Below are 26,428 nucleotides of genomic sequence, written 5' to 3' on the forward strand. Positions count from 1 at the left end.
ACAACTTTTCACATCCAGCCACAGTAGGTAAAAAATTCTGGAGGATAAACCAGTTGAACAGAATTAGGTTCAACAGATCAAAATGCAAGTTTAGTCCACATTTAATTCCTAGCCCAGAGACTTACCAAAATCCTATTTCTGGGAAAGCAAGTGCCATAGCAGGAGCTACATGAATACAAATGGCTGGAAGAAAAAAGCTGTCCTGTACCCTCTCCTTTTTGCAATCATGTTCCCGTGGATATGGATATGTAAGAAGTTTAGTATATAAATCCTAAACTGACAGGCACCTAAAGGAATAGATTTCAGCTCCCAGAAACCACAATCCACAGTATACACTAAATATGTTACATCTCTTCTTAGCTATATTTCTAAAAACATACAGTACACACAGAATTACATTAAGGTTCAAATGTCTATAAAGCTGGAGTAGAAGGAGCTGCACTGAGCATTCCACATGTGTATCACCAGTATCTTCTCACAAGCACTTCCCAATCCAGTGGGTGTCACACCAGGATGTTGATGTATAAGAGGCAGATCTATCCTGCTTTTCACTACCAAAAGGAATCTCAAAGTAGCTTACAATCACCTTCCCTTCTTCTCCCCCCAAAAGGCACCCTGCAAGGTAGATGGGGCTGAGACAACTCTGAGAGATCTGTGACTGACCCAAGGTCACGCAGCTGATTCCATGCAGAGGAGTGAGGAATCAAACCAGGTTATCCAGATTACAGTTCACCACTCTGGATATAACCAGGTGTCCCATCATGCCTTTGCACAGATCCAAGACCAGGATAGAGGCCCTTCAGATAGATGATGCTCAGAAGAGGAGATTATATGATGGGATAAATTTAGGATTGTTACATACATGTGATATGCTTAACCTTTTGTTCCTGTTTCATTATTGAGTGACTTGTTTCTGATTTCCAGAAAAATGGCCACTTTGGCTCTAAAGAAAGGCAAATAAAACAGGGTTGTTCACTAAGGAAGGCCTGCTGACTGTGACTGTCATCATCTGCCGTATTTTAGCACAGAAAACTGCTGCTAGGCCCAACAAGCATAGGGCCATGTGCTCTGCTTGGGGCTACTCTTGAAGACTGTTTGGAAGCTGCAATTGATCCAGAATGTTCTGGCCAGAATGCTGACTGGAGTGGGTCACAGGGACCATACAGCTCCAGTCTGTTCCATCTCTATCTCTTGTTCCATCTCTTGTTCCATCTCTCACAGGGACCATACAGCTCCAGTCTGTTCCATCTCCAGTCTTGTTCCATCTCCATCTCTTCCTGGACCCAACTGAAAGTACTGGCATTGATCTTTAAAGCCAAATTTGAGTTTGAGGCAGCACACCTTAAGGACTGCCTTCTCCCTTATGAACCTATCCATCGACTCTAGTCACCATCAGAGGCCTTGCTTCAAGTGCCCCCAACATTAAGAGGCTAGACAGGCGGCAACATTAGAATAGGCCTTGTCAGTCAAGGCACCAAGACTTTGTAACGCCTTCCCCAGGGAGATTAGTCTGAGCTGCATTGTACATCCAGTGTGAGCAACTGCTATGCACCCAGCTTGCACAAGATTTTTGGAAATCAGTGCTCAGCCACATGACCTCTTGATCAAGGAGCCCTCTTGATCAGCAGTGTTCACAAAAAGAAATATCTAGAAATATAAGACCAAATGTAAACAGTGCAGCAAATCAGAACCAAGACTGGGCAAAATAACTAGGAAGACCTGTGCCCTCACTCTTAAATTATAAACTACTGCTGATGCTGATGAAGGGCAAAGAACAACAATTAAGAGCCCCAGTCCTACCCATAAGACTTTTGCTGTACTGATCACCAGAAGCCACTCCCTTCTCAATGGAAGGAGCAGAATTCAGGTATCCTGGCTCTCAGGCCGTTTTCAAATACTTGGACACATCTGCTTCCTTTTCTTCAAAACCCCCTGACCCTTCTCTCCAAACCCCAGACCACAGGGCCTTCAACTATAACCGCCACCTCGGCCCCATGTATTTGCAGCCCCCTTGTGCCAAAGAGATTTATTTTTCATAAGCTTTGGCTCAAACAGCAAGGCTGCTATCTGCCAGGCACCAGGACCCCATAAATATGCATCAGGCCATGTTTATGGAGACGGATGGCTCGGGGGTCTGTCCTGTGGTTGGGGGGGAAGGAAGAGTTGGGGAAGGGTGTGGCCACAAGATTAATCGCTGCCCACTCTGTTTAGGGGTATTCATCATGGCCCCACTGTCAGGTAAATCACTGGAAAAACACCTCTCTGGTAATTAATGGGAAGTGACGGATGGACAGCCCCTGGGCCCATTAATCTGGACCATCAGCAGCAGACCAAGATTATGAATGTCAGGATGCATAAACTGTACACCAATCAATAGGGCCAGGAATTCATCCAAGGTTCTCATTTCCGAGGCACCTCCGGTGCATTAGGCTCTGTTTGCTTTCCCCTCCCTGCTCTGCTCTGCTCTCCTTTCCCCTCCCCTTAACTGAAAACAGATCCCTCTTCACTAAATGAAATGTGCAGACGGCACAGAATCCAGAGAGCAGGTACACCTACACAGAAGCCCTGCACATAGTACAATACAGGCAAACATCTGACCTCGACTCCAAAGACAGGCGGAGCAGCAACTGGATGCTTAGCACTTCTGTCTGCCTCATTTTTATCATAATGGTGGACATAACTAGGAAGTAGGGCTTAACAGATCATGGAAACTCAGTTGTTTACCTGGATTTCAGTAAGGCTTTTGACATGGTTCCCCATGATGTTTTGATGGGTACACTGAAGGAGTGTAGACTGGATTTTCAGATGGTTAGGTGGATAGGGAACTGGCTAGAAAATCACACCAAAAGAGTAGTCAATGGTATTTTATCAGATTGGAGGGAGGTGAGCAGTGGGGTGCCACAGGGCTTGGTACTGGGGCTAGCACTTTTCAATATTTTTATCAATGATCTGAATGAGTGCGGAGGGGCTCCTCATTAAATTTGTAGATGACACCAAATTGGGAGGAGTAGCAAACACACCAGAAGACAGAGCTCAACGAGATCTGAATATGCTGGAAAAGTGGGCAAATGAGAACAAGATGCAATTCAACAAGGAGAAGTGCAGAGTTGTACATCTGGGTCACAGAAATGAGAAGTATGCATAACGGATGGGAGATACAATTCTGGATAGCAGTGTATATGAACGAGATCTTGGAGTACTTGTGGCTGCATATGCCTTGCATTTTGGGAAATTGTCCAGAGAATACATCAATGCCCATGTTGCCTGTTGATTCAATATTCAGCCCAGAGGAAGTTTTGAGTAACCATACTTCATCTGCCTTTACATTCCTCATTGAAGCATGTTGGCACTGACATACCAAATGCAATCCAAGATGCTTGTTTTCCCCTTAACAACAGAGATGAGGATGGTGGATACAATCCTTCTCCATGCCTTCCTGGGAAGTAAAGGGGCTTTTCTCTAATGCCCTGATCACTTTTTTCAAAACTTAACTAGAATAGTGCTGAAAGCTTCCTGAACACTTCTCAATATACTCTTCTCAGAGCACAAGACAGTACGGGTATCAAGACAGAATCCCCTGGGGCAAGGGGCAACATTTAACAAACAAAAAAAAGGCCAGAAAACAGTCCAATCTATTTCCTAACCGAGATGCGGACAGAGCTGTTGGATCTTTTCCATTCTCCAATAAGCTAATTTCACCAGCAGAATGGTCCCCTTCATCTTTATTGACTCTGCGAGAAGAGAACGTATCATTAAGACAGCTCCAGCCCGGAGGAGTCATTTTTCAGGACGAAGTACAATCTATTTCTTTCCACACAGCCACACCCACCGTGAATGAGAAAGTGTGCTTGGCTGGCTGGGTGCTCTGAGGATCTCTCATGCCAACAAACTCTACTGCAGCTCTGAAGGGCGATGGCACTCTGCCTTTCCTTACCACTTTGTTACATTTCAGGACCGGATGAGTGATAGCCATAGAACTGAGCACCACAGTGAATATCTATGCTTGCAAGAGACTGAAGTTAGTAATATGGAAACAGTTACCCAGATGCCAACTGAACGGTGCTGAGGTCTCTGGGGGTAGGGTGAGGACGGTTGCACACACTATCAACTGAGGATCCACTGAGTAGTTTGCTACATGACCAGCAGAATGGAAAGGCTCAGGAGTGACCCTGGCGCCACTAGAGATGTAGGACCTCCCAATATTTCTACAAAGCCAATAGCAAGACGACAAGTGGGATGCTTAACAAATAGCACCTTCGTTATAATTACCTAGCTTAAAGGTCCACATAGTTCAACAGGCAGAGAGAAGAAGAACAGGGAGCTCCAGTCTTTCCCCTAACTTATGGTTCCCTTTAGCCACTCTCATACTTCACAGCACAAGTGTACCATGCCACAAACCACTCTACCTTTCCTTGTCTCTAATACAGCTGTGTCCTAACCCAGATGGCTCAGGATAGCCTAATCTCATCAGATCTTGAAGGTTAAATAGAGTTGGGCCTAATTTGGATGGGAGATCACCAAGGAAGTCTAGGGTTGCTATACAAAGGCAGGCAATGGCACACAACCTCTGAAGGTATCTTGCCTTAAAAATCCTATGGGGTTACCATAAATTGGCTGAGACTTAACAACACTTTCTTCCACCATCAATATAGTTGTGGTTGTAAAATCAGAAAACTAGAAAATACCTCAAGGATACACTTTTGCAATAAGAGTTCTCTTTGCTATAAGTCATCTCTACTAGATGCTCATCCAGTTGTTGTTTTTTAAACCCTCCAAGAACACATCCAATTTTCTGTTGCTATAGTTCTTATAGCTTGGGAACACACCCAGACCATACAGTCAATCCAGATGGCCAATGCAACAATGGGATACAGCCTCTCAAACAAGGATCCACTTGGGCTCCTAAGATATGTGGACTTCAAAGGATTTAAATGGGCTCAGCTTTACATTAACTGCTTCCTAGAAATTTAACAACAGCTCTCAGAAACTGGAAGTTTATCAAATCTGCTCTAAAAAAAGCCAAAATTCAGCAGCACAATAGTAACAGAGTGAACTTGGGAACATTTATTATCTCAGTCTGCTGATACGTGCTGATTTCAATTGCTTTTACAGCCACCATTGCTGAAACAAAGGGGGTCTCAGGTTCTGATCAATGCTTTTTAGTCTTGATGATCATAGAGATAAAGAAAAGATGTGACTGCAGTGCATGAGAGAGCTCAAGGCTCAATATCAGAATGTCCGGATATACAGTCCACAATGAATATCACCCGTATTTTAAGGATAGGAGATCTAGCACTGAATTTTGACCATTGGCAGCCTTTTGACCACTTATACCAGGAGTAGTCAACCTGTGGTCCTCCAGATGTCAATGGACTACAATTCCCATGAGCCCCTGCCAGCAAACGCTGGCAGGGGCTCATGGGAATTGTAGTCCATGGACATCTGGAGGGCCGCAGTTTGACTACCCCTGCTTTAGGGGATCTTTCAGAAAGCACATTGTTCCTCAGGCCCGCTCTCCCATCAGCAATCTCGTACCACTAACTGCATACGCTCCATACCGATGAAGTCCTTTCTGCCACCTAATTATAGAATCTGACCTGCCGTGAGGAGGTTGGGTTGGAGAACACAGCAGTTATAAGACTACAGGTTGGCTTTCCCTGACCTAGATACCTCTTAAGCCAGGGATCAGTAACCTTTTATCATTAAAGAGCTAAAATGCATTGAAAGTCAGAACGAAGATCAACATAAGGACCTGCATAAGAAAATTCATTTGAATAGCAGAATATATAGCTTAACAACACTAATAAGAGACAGGTTGATTAATAATCCCTAATGTTTCTGCAGGCCAGACACCAGGGTGTTGTAAGTCTTTTATTAAGAAGTGGCACACAAGAAGTGTCACAAAAAAGAAAAAACATACTAGGGAACATCCAAAACAACGATTTCATTGCACTGGCATAAATTAGAACACTTTGAATTCTAGTACTTGTTCTATCTTATCTCATTCTGTAAAGCAATTCAGTCCCATTAAAAATCCTTGCCTGCCATTCCCTTCACATACTGGCTATTCTAACACCTAGCCTGCTAGTGTACCTTAACTTAAGGATTTCATTTTCTTTTGTAAAGATCCATATTTGAATCCATACTGCGTCAAATTTAACCCTGGTGCCAAAGGTCACAGACCTCTGAATTAAGCAATGATTCCTGTACTGAGACCAAACCTTCCTGGTTAGCCCAAACTAGGGCTGATTCTGCACTTACTTTGTTTTTTCCATTGTGGATCCTACTGAATTCAGATTGATTTGAACTCGAGTCTTCCTCTATCTCCCCCCCCCCCCCCATTGAAACAGAAAGTGTTCTGCACTTGACTGGGAAAACTCAGAGTGGGGAGGGGAGTCAAGTGCAGCAGGAGTTTCTTTCTTTCTTTACTTGAACGGGGGGGGGGGGGAAGGATTGGAGACCGCAGAGGAGAGGGAAATAATAAGAGGCAAATCTCTGCCAAGAGAAGACAGGGCTTCTGGAGCGCAGTCACTTTAAGACAAGCCTTGCAACCAGGAACCAGGAAGTCTTTGAACTGATGCCCTGGCCAATCAGGGAAGACTGTTTTGCTACAGTGTTGGAGGCAGAAGACAGCAAGTTAATTTGCAAAAAGCAGAGATCTGCACATTTACTCATGGCGGTTGTTGAAATAGCGACGCTTATATCCACTCCAGGATATCACGGGGAAAAGGTAGGGTCATCACGAATCAATCATGCATGTTGCAGAGGGAAAATTTAAAGCACACAAAATCAAAATGGAAATCGAATTCAGTGTCAACTGCAGGGATTTAGTCAATCTGGGAGTGGGTAAAAAGCCCCATGCAGACTACACCCTGATGTCCAAACAGAAAGCCTTCCTGAAGGTAACTCAGCAGCTACTTCTTTCTCTGCAGCCACCAGTGTCAGACTGCCTCAACTTTTCACTATGCAGCAGTATAACTAACCACATGCCAGGGTCAGAATTCCAGCCAGGAATATTTCCTATAGAGGCCTTTTTCATATCAAAATCTGCAGCCTGTTCAGCATCCTCCAGCACTCCATGTCCCACCTTCCATGGGGAAGTTCCACTCCTTGCAAGCAAACATGACCATTGTCTATGAATACCACACTCCTCTGTATATACATATGGGAGTCCCTAGTCCAATCAGGGTTCTCAGAACATTTAAAGAACACATTACATGGGTGTGTGATGCCCATACTTTATGTAGAAGCAAAGTGTGTTTGTTATGTAAAGAACAGAGCTACGCTAGCCAGATCAAACTCTGTCAACAGCATGGCAAAATAATACAGCTCTGGTCACTCACATCAAAGAAGGTATCACAGAGCTGGAAAGGGTGCAGAAGAGGAGCACCAAAATGGTTAAAGGTAGGAGTATTTTCCCTACAAGAAACTGGTTTTAGCGGGGGGGGGGGATTAAAGGAAGACATGACATAGATGAATTAAAATGGGGTGTAGATAATGAAAAAAATGTGGCATTCCCAAAGGCATCTAACTGGGCACTGCTGGACCACAAATGCTGAGCCAGACTGACTCTTGGTCTGGTCCAACAGGCCTTTTCTCCTGTTGTTATCTCAAGAGGCCTTGATCACAACGCTCAAGATAACTAGGTTATGGCTACTGCGGCAAACTCTGCAGAGGTTTCTTTTTTGTTTTTTAGGGTGGGGAGAAGAACTGCAGCCCACAAATTTTATTTTCCAGGTTTTGTTATCTCCCTTGCATCTGCAGTCTATTACACACTCCATCAGATGCCCCCCGCCACGCCTCGGCACCAACCCATTTCATGCTCAGAGGATTGAATCAGTGTCCCTTGGCGTGTCTCCTTTTCACACTACACTGAGCAATGTAACTTCCAACTTGCTGTCTTAAGTTCTACATTGAATCCCATAATCCACACTGCGGGACACGGAAGCTGAAAACCACACAAGTATCGAAAGCGCTTGCTACGGCCGGCTTTTCAAAGGCAGTGCTGGAGACAAGGCAGCTCTCAGACTGAACAGGGCTACAAAGCCCACACTAAAAGCTGGTTCTCAAACAGGCTTCTTTCAGAGCAGAATTACTTTTAGGGCCACTTCTACCAACTCAAGAGGGATGAATTTGTCAAGCAAAGAAAAGGCAGTTTTTATTGTGTTTCTTTTAAACCAATCCTTTGCCTACTCCCCTTTTATCTACATATCTCACAGGGCAGTCTGAATCCCTCTGTACAGCTTTCCCTCCTTTCCTTTCTCTCTCCACCTTGCTATAAATATCATGTATTTGTAACTCTCTCCGTTGCATCCCCTTTTCCCTTTCCTTAGCCACAGGTCTCTCGGCAACCCCATCTGTTACTTCCTCTTTTTTCTTCCCCGCCCCCCCACTTTTTAACACCGCTGACCTCTCAGTACCTCATGCCACCCCCTTTTCCCTTTTGCTGCACAGCATTCCCGCCTCTGCATCTACCATTACCCTCATCTTTGTTTATTTCCACACCTCACAGGTTCCCTTGCCAGCTCCCTCCTGGCTCCCATCATGCACAGAGTGCAATTAAAACTCTGCAGGTTTGCAAAGCCTCCAATCTCCACAATTTGCAGAGACATTTAAATTAGGGGAGTGCAAAAAAAAAACAACCCTGGTATTTATTGGATACATGGAACCCCCAAAATATTGATATTCCCTAAATTAGTGGTGTGCCACAAAAAACACCTGGTATTTATTGGATACTTTGAACTCCCAAAATATTGATATTTCCCCATATTCCAGAATCCCAATACTGGTATGGTATTTTTATTCAGTAAATATTCAGGATTCTCATTCCCCCCACCCCCAATCTCCATTAGATCCTATAGCAGGCTTTCTCAACCAGGGTTTCGTGAAACCCTGGGGCTTCTTGACAGTCCTAGAACGCATTCCTGTATGGGTGGAAGTTAATTTTTAAAAACTTATTAAACATTTCTTGGATGATATAAGCATATATGGCAATGTTGACCTACCCCCCCCCCCACTCCCGAAATGATCTGGGGGTGGGAAGGGGAGGGACTCTGAGTGGCGTATACATAGCTATGCTTCCCAATCATATTCTGCACAATCATAACGCTTCTGGGGTTTCTCAAAGCCTGAAGAATGTTTTAGGGGTAGGGACCATTCAAATGGGTAGCCATGTTGGTCTGATTTTATTGTGCTATAGGGACCATTACTGTCAATGGTCCCCATAATGGAGAATTGATCCAGGGGTGTCTGGGGCCCTGGAGCAGCTGTTTGAGGTAGAGGCACCAAATTTGCGATATAACTGCTGGTGCCTCTCCTCAGAAAAAACACCCAAGTTTCAAAAATATGTGACAAGGGGGTACAATTCTATGAACCCACAAAGAAAGTGCCTCCATCTTCCATTGCTTTCAATGGAAAGGGGGAAAGGGCACTTAAAGCGAATGTTGTACCTTTAAATGCATTTTACAAGCCACTAGCAAACTCCAAAGCCACTTAAAGAGCTAACACCTTCTACAAGTGAGTTTACCTAGAAGGCATTTAAAGGGACTTCAATTCCTTTAAATGTTCTTAAAATTCGACTATCTGTCCAGCCCAAAAAATCCCAAATATTTTTGGGATTATTCAGGAGTAGCCATTTTCAATAGCTGAAATTCAACCCCCAATCTATAGTCAGCTGAAAGCATATCTAGGAAATACTAATAAGGTATTTTTTGGCTATTTTTTGGCTCAAATATTTCAAAGGCTCACCCCAATCCAAATATAAATGCCTGGGTATACTGAGATTGTTTCCTGACCACAAACTGGAATTCTAAACAATGGTTTAATACTGGTTTTGAATTCCAGTTTGTAGGCAGGAAAAAAAAAACCAATGTATCAAGGCCCCTGCACATGGAAATCGCACCAAACTGGACATCAGATGAAAGTAAACTAAGAAATTTTCAATTATACTCCATACATGAGGGGGCTGGGACGATAGCAAACACAGAAAATGACCTGGGTAGGTGACAGCAAGCACAAACAACCTGTGTACACATCCATCACAAGCAATCAGGGATTTATCATGATGCCTTAGTGTGCCTTCAACTCTTCTTTTCAAGTGACTCTTCTCATAATGTGACCAAAGTACTATAGCCTTAGATAAGTCATTTTAGCTTCTAGAGAGAGTTTAGGCTTAATATGATCTAGAACCCACTTATTTGTCTTTTTGGCAATCCATGGTATCCATAAAACTCTCCTCCAGCAACACATTTCAAATTAATAAATTTTCTTCCAGTCTACTTTCTTCATTGTCCAACTTTCACATTCACATCTAGTAACTGGAAATACTGTAGTGTGAATTATTTTGACCTTTGTTGCCAGGAACATATCTTTACCCTTAAGAACCTTTTCTAGATCCTCCATCCCTGCCCTTCCCAGTGTGTCTCCTGATTGGAAGCATGGCCTTCAGCTTGCAAGACCTGAGCAAGGCTGTTAACAAGAGGATGTTTTGGAGGTCAGTAAATCATAGTCACCATAAGTTGGAAGTGCCTTAACAGTACTTAAAGACACACATACTCAAATGTGTTCTGTCACTCCCCTTGCAATTCACATACTGAGGGAGTCTAAGACATAAGTGGGTCATGCAGCATGGATGGTTGCCTACAAGTTAGCATCAGCTGTGTTACTTGCCTCATTCTAAGAAGAAATGGAAAAATGCAGACATTGGGATTTTCAATCTTTGGGTGCTGTATTTGGATTTTATTGTACTGATTTTAGGCTGTAAGCTTTAAAGGCTTGACAGCACAAAAGCAGGATATAATTTTTTTTAATGGTTAAACACTTAGAACTCCTGGAGGATCTGCCAACATTCACAAAAGGGGCTGCAAGCAACCCATGTGACTTATTTAGCTGTTGCAATTCTGCTCTAAACAAAAGGTAAAGTAGAAGTGGAGGGAAGAAAGAGATGGAACATATTGAGAAAGAGAAGTATAGAGTAAATTAGTAGCACATGCCAGCAACAAGTGGATAAAAGTCACCCAGCAGCACTTCCAGAGAAAGCCCAAAGCAAATGAACGACATCCAAAATAGTCCGCCTTCCTGTTTCACTACCTTTGCGATCCATCCTTTCATCATTTAAAGCACATTTCAACGTACTGCATTGAGATGTGTTTTAAAGGTTTTAATAATGTTTCATTAATGTTTAATTAACTTATATTCTGTTGTTATTGTTATAGCTGTACACCATCCTGAGCCTTTGGAAGGGCAGTATAGAAATCAAATAAGCAAATTAAATAAATAATGTTATCTTTTCAGGGTTATGGTCTTGGCAGCAGCAGTTGGGATTCCAGAAACTGCTGGGTACAACAGGGAGCAGTAGGGAAACACCACTCATGGGAGGGGGGCAGGGCGGGTAGATGGGGAAAACCTACTTAAGGAGGACACAGATGAACCCTCAAGCACAAAGCCCTCTAACCACACCAGCAGTCAGCCAGTTTTAAAGGCTGAAGTGGCACCCCATGAGCTCCCAGCAGCCTGGATTGCTTCCTGGCAGCAAACTGTATTTTTAGCCTTTGAGGTTTCCGATTCCACTCAATCCATAATTCCATCAATAGAATATTTAACCTTAAAGCCTTGATCACAGGAGAGAAACAGCAGCCCCTTGGGCTGGCAGTGAAGGGAAGGCAATACCATCTCTCCTTTGCCCGACAGCACTGAGATGCCAAAGATTGCACCAGCCCAGCTGTTGGCCCTAGGGGATTTCCTGCCACCTTCCTCAGGCTCAACATTGACTGCAGAACATCTGCCTACACGTCCCATTATCCACTCGCTCTCGCTCTGTAGGAGCAGCTCTGGATTGGTGCTTAGGGAGCAGTGAAGTGCCCTTGTGGGACAGCACCAGGTGTCATTCAGCACTCACACACGCACAATGTCACTCTTTATCGCCTGCTGCATAACGGGCACTTCTTGCAAAATAATAACGCTAATAAAAAAGAGAGAAGTGCAAGGAGACTCCAAACAACCCAAATTAGAAAAGCCCTTTGGAAAGCTCCACTCATTTAGTCTCCAGGCACATGGCTAGGGTGACTCCCTCTCAGCGGGAGCACCTTGATCAAAGAAATAAGAGGCCTCACAGCATTCATTCATTCCCCCGGGTCCCTTATTATGTGCTGGAGAGCTACCAATGTAACTTGCATATTCTCAGGAAAACCCTAACCAGCCTCAGGAAGATATATCGTCCCCATGGTCCAAAATACTTAACACCTGAGTTCCCCCATGCACTCCTACAACACATACAAAACCCCTCATTTATTACAAGCCAGAGGGATCTCCCAATGATAATTAACCTCTAACAGTTGGGCCAATGGATTATTCATTAACATAACTGCTTTTCCTGGGACTGGCACGGCTTTACAGGAAAAAAGGAATTTTGATTAAGTATTGCAGCTGCCGCCTAGACCTTGCTTGCAACTGGCATCCAGCTGTCTTGCTAAAAGCCACCACTAGCCACATTGCAAAGCTAGGCATCCAGCCTAGGGCCACTGCTGCTCCATTCCACTCTCCAGCAACAAGCACACAAACTGAGACTTAACCTGACACCTCTCTTCTGGGTTCCAGCACAAGCCTTAGTGGAAAGCCCCATCCCCTTGGTCCTTATTGCACAGTAAAGGGTGGCTTGGGCTAAACTTCTCTTCATGCAGTGACTGGCACTATGGTTGCAAACTCCTTCACACCCAGTGATCTAAGATGAGCCTGTTGAGATCTTATGTTAAGAGACAGCACTTGAGAACCAGCAACTGAGACGCATTTCCCTCTGAACTCAGCCACACTTACTTGCATTTTTGGGATCCCCCATGCAACTTAGGCCAGTGAATAGCCTTGAATCCAGCCAGTTGGATGGCAGCCTAAGACCCACACCTACACCCAGCACTGAATTCAGAGCAATATGAGCCCATATCTATGATTTGACTCTGCTCAGCAACAGATGCTATATAATCCTACATCCTTTTCTAAAAACTGTCTTGCCCACCACACTTGTTTTCCCAGCACACAAAGAACAGGGAATTAATTGCACTTTTCAAGACTCCTAAGCATCCAAATGCAACAGATTTTTAAGAAGTCACAAGAAGAAATCATTCACTCATTTTCTCCACATTTTTGTCTGCTGAAACAGTTCAGCAGACCTACGGTTTCTAACGCCAGTTCCTCAGTAAAATTGGGTTTAAAGTCAATGGCATTTTTATAAAACTGCAAGGAAGAGACAACTCAACAAAGGAGAATGAATTAATGTCTAACTGAAAGGACTAAAGAAATTAGGCAGGATTTTACAGATATATCAAGGGCAGTGGCCCTGCTAGAGAGCACATCAATAAATAAGGAGAGAGGAATTAACAAGGAATCCAGCAGGAATAAAATTATTTAAATCTGCCTTGAACCAGAAAAATAAAGGGAGAGGAATGACCTTGTGAGGAAAAAAGCTGTTTTACTCTTACATATAAGCCTAGTACCTCGCAGTGACATGCATCCCAGTAGAAAACATGTTTGGCCGGCTGAATTATAGCAACCTGGTTAGCTGTTGGCAAAAAGAGTGGGATTCTGGTTAGGGGATCTAAATAAGAAACAGTTTGGGATCCTGGCTCCTCTCCCAAATTCCCCACATAGCAGCTTATGTCTGGATTTTCAGTAGAAGACAGCTGTGAATCGTGAAAGAGTCTGCTGCCAAACCTCAGATCAATATAAAGTATAAGAAAGAGACCAGAACAAAAAAAGTGAACATAAGCCTGAACACATCTAGACAGTGATGGGATCATGGGTGATCTGGGCAACCAGGATTAAAAGAGCACAAGATTGACTCTATCAGAATTGCCATCAAAAAGATGCCGGGTGGAGAAACAGCATTAAAATTCAATGCGACTGAACTTGAGGGAAAGATTCCCAAAATTTTATTTCCAAATGCCTGACAATTACATTTGCAGATGACACTAAAGGGGAATTTGCGGCAAAGAGCTGAGAGAGCAAGGAAATAATTCAAAGGAAGTGAGCGAGGCTAGAAATAAAACACGATTCAGCCGGGCAAGGCACAGCTTGTAGAGATGGGGAAATGCAGACATTCAGCAGGGACAGAAACCTGGAAAGAGACACAGGGTGAGAGCAAATTGGAGATGAGCTGACAATGATGAAAGACCTGCTGCTATTTCAGGCTGCAGAAGCATCACACCCCAGAGGAGGGGGGGGGGCGACAGGCAGGATGCACCCATGATCATGCAGATCAGCTTTGCTCATTGCAAACTGGACGGAATTGGTGGGGCACACCAGGAGGATCATAGAGGCAGAGGCAAAAGGAAGTGACATCCCATGTGATGGATAGACCTCTGATGTCCCTTCATATGCACAACATCCCCTGTATGAATCACTAGGCAAGCTCTTCCCTTCCCCTTTACTCCAGTCAAGTTCTCGGCGATATTTGGCAATCATTAGGTCCCTCTACAGCAGGAAGAAGCTCGTGTGGCAACGAGGGTGCATATAAACTTACTCACCAAGGGTATGTTTTTAAAAAGGGACCCTGAAACTACTCAAGAACAAGTGGCTGGCTGCATCACCTGCTGTAACCAAATCCAACTCTTTCCTAAGCATATCCACAATGCTAAATGATGTCCACTTGACTCTCCCAGTCCTATCTTCATAAATCCAATACAAAAAATGAGTTTTCACTCATCAGAAAACTGATTTCAGCAATCTCCTTTCAGAATACTGAGAATTCTGGCTATTTTTACAAAGTAACTTTGGGGCCAACAGCTAAAAAAATAGTGCAAAGATTAATGTAAACAAGACTTTCTCTATAGTCACAGTTGCACTGGTGCACTTTTAACTATTATGTTCTCCCAAAAACATCACTACTTTTCTCAGTACTACTGAGATCCACTGTGCATTCTCTCTAGCTGTGTTATTCGTGTGTATTTTCATCAAGCAAGCAGGGATAATATTAAAAAGGGATGAATATGTTTGATTTGTCCTTAAATAATATAATGGCAACTTGGTTTATGGAAATATGATATATGCAGTTTATAATGTTCCAGACAGCCATATTAGTCTGTTGCAGCATTGTAAAAACTAACAGACATATTATCACAAAAGCATTCATGGACTAGAATCTATTGCATTAGATATGTAAAGCATTATCCTTAGTTGGTAGCATGCACTTGCACACACAGATTGGTGACAATGCAGTCCAGATATCCAGATGCCCTCACCAAGTGGTTTTGTGTGGAAGTAAAGTCACACAGAGGACAAAGATGAAACTTTGTGGCAGGAGCCCACTGGCAAGAGGCCAAGCAGCTGAGCAGCAGTCCCTCTGCATCACCTTCTAAAACTTCCTGGCCAGGTAGGACCAGAACTACCACAGAACAGTTCCTCCCAGTCCCAGCCCAGAAAGGTGGTCCACAAAGATTACAGGGTTGATGGCACTGAAAGGTCCAGAAGAATCAAGAGAAGTGCACTCTCTCTATCCGCCTCCCAGCCCAGATCATCTTCCAAAGTGACCAAGGCCAATTTACTCCCATAAGTAGGCTGGGAAGGATCTAAACAATTTGCTGCCTTCACAAAAGCTTGAAGTAGTCTAGCCGCCACCCATTCAACCACCTTGCTAATTACTGAGATCTCGTGGCCTATTTCAAGACTGGGTGACCCCTCTCTTGGTTCCAGCCAGCCAACTTCCCCTCAGAAGATTTAAGTAGCTCTGAAGGCTAAGGGTTATACAAGAAGCATTTTTGTTTTCTATATCCCACTTTTCTCTACTAGAAGGAGTCTCGAAGTGGCTTACAATCACCTTCCCTTCCTATCTCCACAACAGCTCCACAGGTAGGTGGAGCTGAGAGAGTTCTGAGAGAGCTGTGGCTGTCCCAGGTCACCCAGGAGGCTTCATGTGGAGGAGTGGGGAATCAGATAATTTCCAGCTCAGAGTTTGCCATTCATAACTACTACACCATGCCAACTCTCAAGCAGGTGGTAGACCTCTTAACTTCCAGGGACCTGTCCAAATTGTCATACTTTTAAACTGAAAAGTATCCCAACAACGGGGCAAGTCAGCATCCTGGCACCATCTGACACTGTCACTGCTAATACAGAGTCCATCCTTGAATAGATTTTATCTGCAAAGTGTAGAGCAAAACCATCACAGCAGTATACTTCCTCTTGAAGGCCAGAACCCAACAGGCCTCTAGCCACCCAAAACAGCTTTCCTTAGGGTTTTTTGTCCTGCTTAAGGAAGAGTTCTGTGAAGCTCAAAAGCTTACTCACATCCACAATAAAATGTTGTTGCAAATGTTCTGAAGTCCCAGCTCCTGTGATCAGTCCCTATCTCTCCTCCTCCTCTGAATCCTAGTAACAATACAATTGTTGTCAGAAAGTGGCCCATCACACAGCTGGTCAGCAGCATCAGTAGCAGATGTGAACAATGCAAAGAAGCTAAAGCACAAGGGTGAAGAATGGCAGCTGTGGCATGCACTGGCAGGAGACAATGAAAAACGTAGCCTGGCGGCCAGGAATGAAGGGTGTATGTTTTACGAGGCATCGAATGCCTGGGACTGCACGCGCACCAGGAAAGCAGGGAGGTGCAGCACAGTAATGAGGGATACCATATAACTTCCATCCTGCAGGGACTCTGACAAACAGAATCTCTTTGTAATTCAATAAAGTCCCAGCAGTTTCCATGGTTCATCCATCGTGCCCAAAGCAGTGCAGCTACTTCTCACATAAATTGTTCCAAGCTGATACATACAGGGAAAGGGTGAGGAGAAAAAAGGGCGGGTGATGTTGATATCCCCCCCCCCTCGGCCAAAATATAGCATCAGATACCAATCAGGAGTACAACCTCTTTTTTGAGCTCGCAGCAGGGGAACCACATAAGGAGCATTCAAAAACTGCTTAAAGGAAGATGGGTCTTTGGAATAAAATTAAATAATAAGAATAAATTAAATAAAAAGAAAAAATATTAAGAATGAGAGTCTAACACACAGGAATGAAGGATTATTTGATCCATTAAAAGTTTCACACACTGTCCACCTGTAACATCTACTTTTAACACAACAGCTGTATGGGTCTGCACTGATACTTTTGGGGAAAGTCTCTCTACCAACAATATCCAAGCAACTAAATGGGAGACCGGCTCCCTATAAATCAAGTTATGGCTGTCACTCATCTGTTCAAAGAAAAGGAGATTTCCAGATTATTGGTGGTGGGAAGTGTCAAGTCCCAGCTGATTTATGGCAACCCCATAGCATTTTCAAGGCAAGAGACAAACAGAGGTGGCTTGCTATTGCCTGCTTCAGCATTGTGGCCCTTCCTTGGTTGTCTCCCATCAAAATATGATCCGGGGCCAACCACACTTAGCTTCTGATCTGACAACACTCAGCTAACCTGGCCCATCCAGGCTAGGGCTTTTAGATTATTAGTCTTAAATGTACATGCTGGCTACTTCCAAACCACTTCCAAGTGACGTTGCAGTCAGGATGTATGTATCGAGTCAGGGTGAGTGAATGAGAAAGGTATGCAGAATGGCACAGGGAGTTTCAATGCCTGTTCATTACACATATCCATTACATATTACAATGGACATCCTTTCACATCCCACACAAAAGGGCATTAGTAACTGCAAGAAGTTCAAACAAGGTCTCTTGCTATGCAGAGAAAAATCTAAATTCCTTGATCAGATTTATAATGTAAGTTTACTCAATATATTTAAATGTAAAGTACAGTATTTGCTGGCGTATAAGACTACTTTTCCCCCCTGAAAAACATGCCTCCAAGTGGGGGGGGGGGTCATCTTATATGCCGGGTGCACTTCAGTTGGGATAGACATAGCTGCCCATAGTGGCCCATAGTACTGTAATGTAATGTATCAAACTCTATATTTTGAGTGGAAATGTTGGAGGGTTGTCTTATACGCCCAGTCGTCTTATACGCCAGCAAATACGGTATTTTTTAAAAGAGCAGAGTAGTCATAACGTTAGCTCACTTCCTCAGCAACATGGAGATACGGTGGTTAGCTTTATAGTGGCTGATCTCCTTGCTCCAAGAATGAGGATACAGGGTGGTCATCAGGGAAGAGGAGTTGCAGTGCTGGCCACTTCCAAGTGGACTGCTGCTGGCGCCATTCTCTCCCAATGCTATTTAATGTCTCTATGTGCCCCTCACACAGCTGGTCCAAGGGTATGGGCTGGGATGTCATCAGTATGCTCATGACACCCAGCACTATCTGTACATAGGCAGCCAACAGGATACACCTCCAGTTACACCAGCCAGGTGTCTTGGAGGCTGTGACTGGGTGGTTCCAACATAGCAATCTGAAGTTTAACCCCTTGAAGACTGATGCCCTGTGGTTGGGGAAGAAGGACCAGGAAAGAACACAGGCCTTCCCTGCCTTGACGGCATGCAACTGACAAATTCGCACACTGCCAGGAATTTGGAGGTAGTCTTTGATACCTCCCTTTTCACAGGGGCTCAGATCACAAAGGTAACTCACCTGGCATTCTACCATCTATTAGCACCACATCTGGCCCCCGAAGACCCCACTACACTGATCCATACAACAGTAATTAACTCCAGGCAAGGCTACCCTTGGCCCTGATACGGAAATTGTAACTGGTACAAAATGTGGCTGCTTGGATCCTCATGAAGACTCCTTGGAAGGCACATATGCAACCTTCCCTCCAACAACTACACTGGCTGTCAGTTGAGTTCTGGATCAGGTTCAAAGTTTTACAGATACAGAAGCCTTTATTGGCATAATGGTTCAAGGTTTTGGTATTGACCTTCAAGGCCTTATGTGGACCGTCTCTCTCAATATGTCCCCCAAAGAATACTGCATTTATCAAGTGCCAATCTGTTGTCAATTACTGACCCTAGAGATCTGGCTGGCACCAAATAAGGGCCCTGATGGAGGTCCACAGGGCCTGTAAAATGGCACTCTTCCACCAGGCCTATGGCTGAGGGCAGGGTGGCTTAACATCACGTGGACTTCCTGCCTCTCCTCTCCAGGTTCCTCCCCCTCCCTTTTTCTTGGCTGGACATGTGTTCCTGGTTGATAACCAATCTACAGGCCAGACTGAAGATGGCTGGGATGGTAGGATTTTAACTTCAGGATGTGTTAAAATCTGATTATCAATGCTTTAATATGTTGTAAATCACCCTAAGCCTTCTTGCAGAGGGGGGCGACCTATACATCTAACAACAATAACATATACAGTCAAACAATATCGGTGATTACAGATTAAAAATGTGTGTAGGACTAACTTGCTTAAATACATTTTACAGCAGGGGTAGTCAACCTGTGGTCCTCCAGATATTCATGGACTACAATTGTAGTCCACACACATCTGGAGGACCACAGGTTGACTACCCCTGTTTTACAGCTTGGTTCTCTTGAGAGTTGTTCAGCAAATTTAGGTGGACTATTTTAAGTAACGATGGTGCATTAAGAACATATTTTACCACTTTTCTGCTATCTGTCTTGGAATCACAATCTTCCAGACACCAATTGATACTGGGTAAAAGCCATGAAGCTCTTAAGAAATTGGCCCACAAATCTGAGATTACTTATTCCCCCTATTTATTTATTTATGTTTGCATTTATTCTCCATCCTTTCTCCAAACTGACCAAGTGCTCTCTTGTAATTTACCAACTACACCAAAACAGAGCAACTGAACACACACTTCACAACCATGGCTTGCTATTCCCCTTGAGACACGATGGATAAGCTTTTCCAGTACTGTTTGAGTTATATATTGTAGACATGTTGCTCCATTGTTAAGAGAAAATTGACATCCTTGGAAAAATATAAAGCTGTATTATAATATTCTGGATGTGCCTTAAGAAAGTTATTTCCCTTAATATTTGCAGAACAGGCCTTACAGACTCGGGGTCAAACACATGACATTACCTTTAATAACTCGTATCCCTACAGCTACAATCTCTGAGGGTCCAACTTAACTTGGGCCTGGAGGTGGGCAGGGGAGAGGAGGGAACAATGCACATGCTACTCCAAAATGCAGCACAGGACTCCCCCTCCCCAGCTACTTAAGTTCAAGAAAGAAGAAGAAGAAGAGTTGGTTCTTATATGTCGCTTTTCTCTACCCGAAGGAGGCTCAAAGCGGCTTACAGTCGCCTTCCCTTTCCTTTCCCTACAACAGACTCCCTGTGAGGTGGAAGAGGCTGAGAGAGCCCTGATATCACTGCTCGGTCAGAATAGCTTTATCAGTGCTGTGGCAAGCCCAAGGTCACCCAGCTGGCTGCACGTGGGGGAGTGCAGAATCGAATCCGGCATGCCAGATTAGAAGTCCGCTCTCCTAACCACTACACCAAACTGAAAATGGAAAAGGGGGAGCCTGAACCCTCCTCTCCCCCACACTACCCTTAGAGACTTTTAAAGTGGCATTCTGCACCCCTACTGTGTGAATACTGGGACATCCAGCATACCCAAGCCCTTTAAAAACATGCAGCGCAGCCTGGCCTTCAGGCTAACAAGTCTACAGTCCCAGTCTCAGACTCCAACAATGGAAAGGGGAGCCTGACATCATTATCATTGCACCTTCACTGTATACGTGTCTGTCAGCTTTTAGAAGAACTCTGTCACAAGGGGACAAGCATGAGAGAGTGCAGCAGAGTGCTCCAACAAGGGTCTGCAACACTGGCACGACTATATTCCACAGGATACACTTCCACAAGAATTGTCAAAAGGGGGAAGGTGGACAATCACATTTCTGCACTACTGCGACAGAAATACTATGGAAATACAATACTCGCATATGACAGCCACTTCAAGGGAAATGCCTGGACCAAGGGACGCTTAATTTGCAAGAGTCAAACACAAAAAACGGTGGCAGAAGACGTTCCTCTTAACAGCAAAGAACCCCACAACTCTAGGGGCGAATTACAACATTTCAGTCGCAATGGGGGGGGGGGGGCTTCCGAGAACATCTGTATTGGAGTCCCGGGACCTTCCTCGAAAAGCAAGTCGGCGCTACCCACTTATGCTAGCATGGGAAGTAAACCTCCTAGCCAGAGGCAGGCACGAGACACTTGGTGGAAAGCAACCGGGAAGGGGGGGCGCTCTGGCCAAATGCAAAGACCCAGAGAGAAACTTCAGAGCAGCCGGCCCCAAAGAAGCAGGGGAAGAAAAAGAAGCGAGAATTTGTACGAAGCCAAATCAGACCCTTCACAGGAGAGCGGGAAAGGGGGGGGGGGAGTTACCAGGCGCTTAGGCCGGGTCCCGCAGCCTCAGCCGCTTCCGTCTTCGCCTCTTCCTCCTGCTCCCAATCTGGCCACGCCCCATTTGCCGCACGGGCTGCTGGAAATTGTAGTCGCTTCGCCTCTCTCAGGAAAGCACGGTGGAAGACGCTGAGACTTAAAGGGCAGGGCAGGGCAGGGCAGATACTCGACACTCCCCACCCACCCCGGGGCTCCCTTTCTCTCATCGTTCCTGTGCTGCTCCTTCCACCCTCCAGGTTGGTCATCCAGGTTCAGGCAGTCTCATGTGCATAGAGGGAAACAAAATGCTGGGACCTGCCTTGTGATGTACTGGAGCCTAAAAGTTTTTCTTGGCTTGACTCCCACACGATGAGCGGACTGGCTTTTAGCTTGCTGTCGTGGTGAGTAGAGTTGCCGGGTCCCTCTGGGCAGGGGATGGGAGCGCTGCCAGATCCAAATTGGGAAACTCCTGGAGATTTAGGAATGGAGTTTGGGGAGGACAGTGAACTCAGTGGGATGCAATGCCATAGAATTAGAGTCCACCCTCCAAAGCAACCCTTTCCTCCAGGGGGAACTGCGGTGTAATTCCTGGGGATCCCCAGGTCCCACTTGGAAGTCTGTTATCCCTATCGAGGGAAATATGCTCAAATGATGTCTGTTTTGCAGAGGATGGTTACCAGCCTCCAGGTGGGATCTGGAGATCACCTGGACTTACAACATCTCCATCAATAGAGATCTGTTCCCATGGAGAAAATAATGGTTGTGGCGGGGGGGGGGGACTCTATGGCATTATAGCCAGTTGATGCTTGCCCAACCCCACCCTCCCCAGGCTGTACCCCCAAATATCCAGGAATTTCCCAAACTGGACCTGGCAACCCTATTGCAGACCCATAAGTAGGAGGATGGCATCCAGATAAAAACAGTGGCCAACCCTCTTGTCTTACATAGTGCTTGAGTTTCAAAGGGGGCAGGCAACCTACCATCTTGTGACGGAATCAGGCACCCTTTCCTACGGTTTTGCAGTACTTCAGGAATCACCATGTGCTTCCCATAATTACTGTGTCCCAGCCTCCACCAGGGTCTCCATCATCTCTGCATCAACCAGACCCTGAATTCCAAAATGGAGTTTTCATACACTTGCCCATTACTATCTTGCCCCATTTTGGTTCTTCATAAAGCACAAAGCCTAGACCTAGACATTTGTTTACTGCAGAAGCACCACCCTGCCCACACAGATACAGCTTCATGGGAATTTTAGTAGTACATAAGTTCCAACAAGGATTTTCTCACATTAAGAATTTCCAGAACACATCCCAATATAGAAAAATACTGAGACCATATAGTTTAGCTCAACCTAAATTCACCTTACTTCAAGTGAAGCAGTAGCTGTGCATGAAGCATAAAGCAACAGAGCAATGCCAGCCAAAAATGAAAGGGGAAAAAATGGGTAACAATCTCACCAGTCCTCCCAGTAGTGAAGCCTATTCAAAGGTGGCCAAAAATCACTCGATAGGAAAGTGTCTTACCTCTGAGAGGTACTTGAAAGATAGTAAATGAGAAAGTCTGATAACCCTCCATCCATCACTCACACCCAGCTGTGAACTCTTCTAACCCAATCAAGTTCTTAGAGCTACTTTTGGATCCTCACCAACTCAGTGACAGACTGCTTTGGCAAAAATTATCACATGAAAAACATGTATGAACTGTCTGGGTTTCCCCTAGCCAAGAGCACCCAACACTGTTGGGTCAGACCATCTTATGCTGAAGCCATTCTTAAACCCACTTATACTTAGGCCCAGCATTGCTGAGATGGCTTATCTCTTAAGACAATGGTTATCAACCTTCCTAATGACGCAACCTTTTAATGCAGTTCCTCATGTTGTGGTGACGCCCAACCATAAAATTATGCAAGTGTTCTTTCACAGAAATTAAACCGAAACTGACCAATGGAATGAAGACCCATTGTTTATCATTGTATATAAATTGGTTTTTTTCTGGGGTTTCTCAGTTAAGTTCTGCCTCTTGTCCCACCATGCAGATCTCGCTCTTTTCCACTGCTCCAGACAGACGAACGCTTCATCTACCCCACAAGGCTGTTGTGTGGATGAAATGGAAGAGGAGCGGCCGAGCACCGGCGCCTGCAGGAAGAGTGGCAACAGTGATGGGGCCCCCCTCCACCAAGCTGCTCACCCTGCTACAACCCCTGTGAAAAAGTCATTCGACCCCCAAAGGGGTCCCGACCCCCAGGTTGAGAATCACTGTCCTAAGAGCGTACATCTTAGAATTAAATCTTCTGTGACAGTCACCCTTCTGCACATCTATAGTTCCCTAAAAATCATCCCTTCAGGAGTTTCTCATCCTTGGCAATAATGCATACAATCATGTATACATAGCCTAAGTGTGAGTGTATACAAGGGTAGATGAATGTATAGTATTAATTTCTGAGGCATAGCATAGTTTCATGATTGTGTAGCATCAAGATTACATATAAGTATAGCATTTAAAATGCTTTACAAGAAATGTATTACATGGAGAAGAGGAGGAAAGAGGCCTGCATGTATTTCTTCTTTCTGCTTTGGGCAATATTCAAATGTGTGTTGGCCAAGTTTAAATATGCAAAGAAGTTTGCAGCACTAGAAGCCTTAAACAAATAAAATAGTTTTACTGGAAAGAGAGAAACAAACTGGATAGAAAGAGAAGAGAGGGAAAGTCCTGATCAAGTGTTCTGTTCATTCAGTCTGTTCTGGAGGCAAGCAGGGAGGAAGTGTGCTCAAAGGAGCAGGAAGTTGCCTTTGAGCCAACCAGGACACTGGAGGAGATTATTTGAAAAAACATCTAGAAGTTCTTAGCCCAGCTATGCTAAATGCACATGTCTTCCAATGTTCCCTATGAGATATTCATGTTTTTGAATCCTGCACACGCTGTAGATCTTGCATATTCCAACAATATGTCTCAGACCTTGCCTCTACTTTGCTATTAAACTTCAACATCAGCTACCTGGTCATGAAGGCTTTTATATGAGTTTAAAAGGAATTTTTATTCTATTTTTTTTCCATTTGGGAGGGAAAGTATTTTCCTGTGGAGTCCTTTTTAACATTTGAAATCTGTCTAAGCTGGCAAAGTTCTCCCTACTTGGCCTCATTCTGGCAACTCAGGTAAGTTGATATTTGCGAGTCTCACTAATTATTAAGCTGCTCTTGCCCCCAGAAGAATCTGTCTGGCTTCTGAGGTCAGGAAAAACACTGAGTAATTAAGCTGTTTTGATGGTTGAGATGAGATCCTTCTTCCCCCTTTTCCTATCCATCTACCCAAGGTGCTTATTAAAATCTTAAGGTGTAGTAGAAATATGTACAGGCAAAACTATCGTTCCCATTTCAACTTCAAACCCCAATGATTTCATCCTGTTGAGAGCCAGCTTGGTGTAGCAGAGCAGTGCCCCCTGGGTAACCTTGGGCCAGTGGTAATTCTCTCAGAGCTCTCTCAGCCTCACCTACCTCACAGGTTGGCTGTTGTGGGGAGAAGAAGGGAAGGTGATCATAAATCACTTTGAGACTCCTTTGGGTAGTAAAAAATGGGAAACAAAAATTCCAGCTCTTCTTCTACTTGCATAGCCCAGAGCAGTTTATTTGCCATGCACTTCAGTCAACTGCAGTCTCCTCGTTCTGGGAGATCAGCCAGTATCTATATTGTTTCTTGCCAATGAATTTTCATCATAAGAATGGATAATTTCACTTGTCTCTTTCAGGCCTACCTCTAGAGAAAATGCCTTTCTTTGGTTCTCTTCTTTGATTCAGGCCTCCCCTAGACTAACGCAGTGGAAGGGATGCATGAACTCGACTGAGTTAGATTTTACCTATATGTGCAAAACCTCTTATTTTTTAATATGCAAAATCAAAGCTCCAGACCATCCTGAAGGGAATGGCCTTCCAGTCATAGAGATGAATAGTTTCCTGGGGTCCAAGATTTACTGAGAGTCACAGAAGTGTGTAAACTTCATTTCCTTATTAAGGCTATTGGGGCTACTCTGTTGATTAAACACTGATTATTTTTTTATTGACTTAGTATATGATATTCAGGCTCCATCCCTCTGCAACTGATGGTGCTGTATTAGTAACGTGGGGACTAACTGCTCATCATATTTAGTGTCAGGAGGAGTTTCCCCTCCTCCCCACAAGGACAAATTGACACTGATCTGGGGAGGGGGGTTGACTTTCTCTGCAATTGTACGGTTAGCTCTTGATAATTGAGAGCAAATTTCCCAAGTACATCCATGCTTTTTTTGTGGCACATGGTTGTCTGAATTTTATAGGCTGATATGCTGAAGGCCCAGTTTTGTGTTGGGGGTGGCACTTGTGTCTAACCATAGTTTTATGATGCTTTCGGTGACAGGGATGAAATTATGCATGTATTGTGTAAAGCACAGGATGATGGAAATGTGATTGTAAATCAGCCTTCCTGCATGGCTGTCTATTGAGTCAGAAACCTGAGACAAGTTTATTTCAAACTGCCTTTCTGTTTTTCAGACTCGCACAGCAACAGCAGGGTAGGGGCCAAAAAGTCCTTTTCAGTAGTATATGTGAATTCTGTCTATGGACTTAAAGAGTGTTCTGTTTGGGTTGTCAAATCCCTGGGTATTCAGCTAAGAGGAGGCTTGGGCTTCTTTTCTGACTTCATGCCTTTGTTTGATGCTGCTTATCTGATTGTGGTGAGCGTGTTCATGTGTAGCTGAAGAATGGCAATGCCACATTGCAATGTCAAAGAAGCACCAACCAGCAGGATCTCTTGAGAACTGCCAAAGCTAGAAAGCTGATACTGATAACAAGACTTTGACAAAATTGAAAATGCACATGTTTTCAATAGATGGAGGCCATGGGAAGGAGGCTAGGGAAGGAGACTTGGCAAAGATAGGTGGGACTGTTAGGGTCTAGCTCTCTTACCTGGTTAAGGCTTTGAGTAGGATTGTTCTCTGTGTTTCTTTTCTGAGATCTCCGGGAGTTATAAATTACAGCCCATGTTCTTAGTCCAGGCCGTAGTCCAGGCAGGCTACGGTCGCATGATGGTCTGCTTTGGGCAGATAGCAGGTTGTCATTTATCCACAGCTTATTGGCCTGTCTGTGAAATTAGAGCTCTTGGGACCCCAAAGTGACAGAAAGTCCTTTTCTTGCAGTTCTTACCTGCTACAACACATAGCAACATTTTGCACACTTT

The 26,428-nt window shown here is 44.4% G+C and overlaps 1 protein-coding gene across 1 annotated transcript in view; it reads right to left on the bottom strand.

Annotated features, from left to right (window-relative positions):
• R3HCC1L (R3H domain and coiled-coil containing 1 like) overlaps positions 1-21,352 on the bottom strand; it is a 39,170-nt gene extending 17,818 nt beyond the window's left edge. Inside the window, exon 1 of the mRNA XM_077349418.1 lies at positions 21,224-21,352. The gene's annotated coding sequence lies outside the window, so the exon portion shown is untranslated. The remainder of the gene's footprint in view (positions 1-21,223) is intronic.
• Positions 21,353-26,428: the final 5,076 nt, after the last annotated feature.

The sequence above is a fragment of the Paroedura picta genome, chromosome 8 (assembly GCF_049243985.1).
Source record: "Paroedura picta isolate Pp20150507F chromosome 8, Ppicta_v3.0, whole genome shotgun sequence".
NCBI classification, from domain to species: Eukaryota; Metazoa; Chordata; class Lepidosauria; order Squamata; family Gekkonidae; genus Paroedura; species Paroedura picta.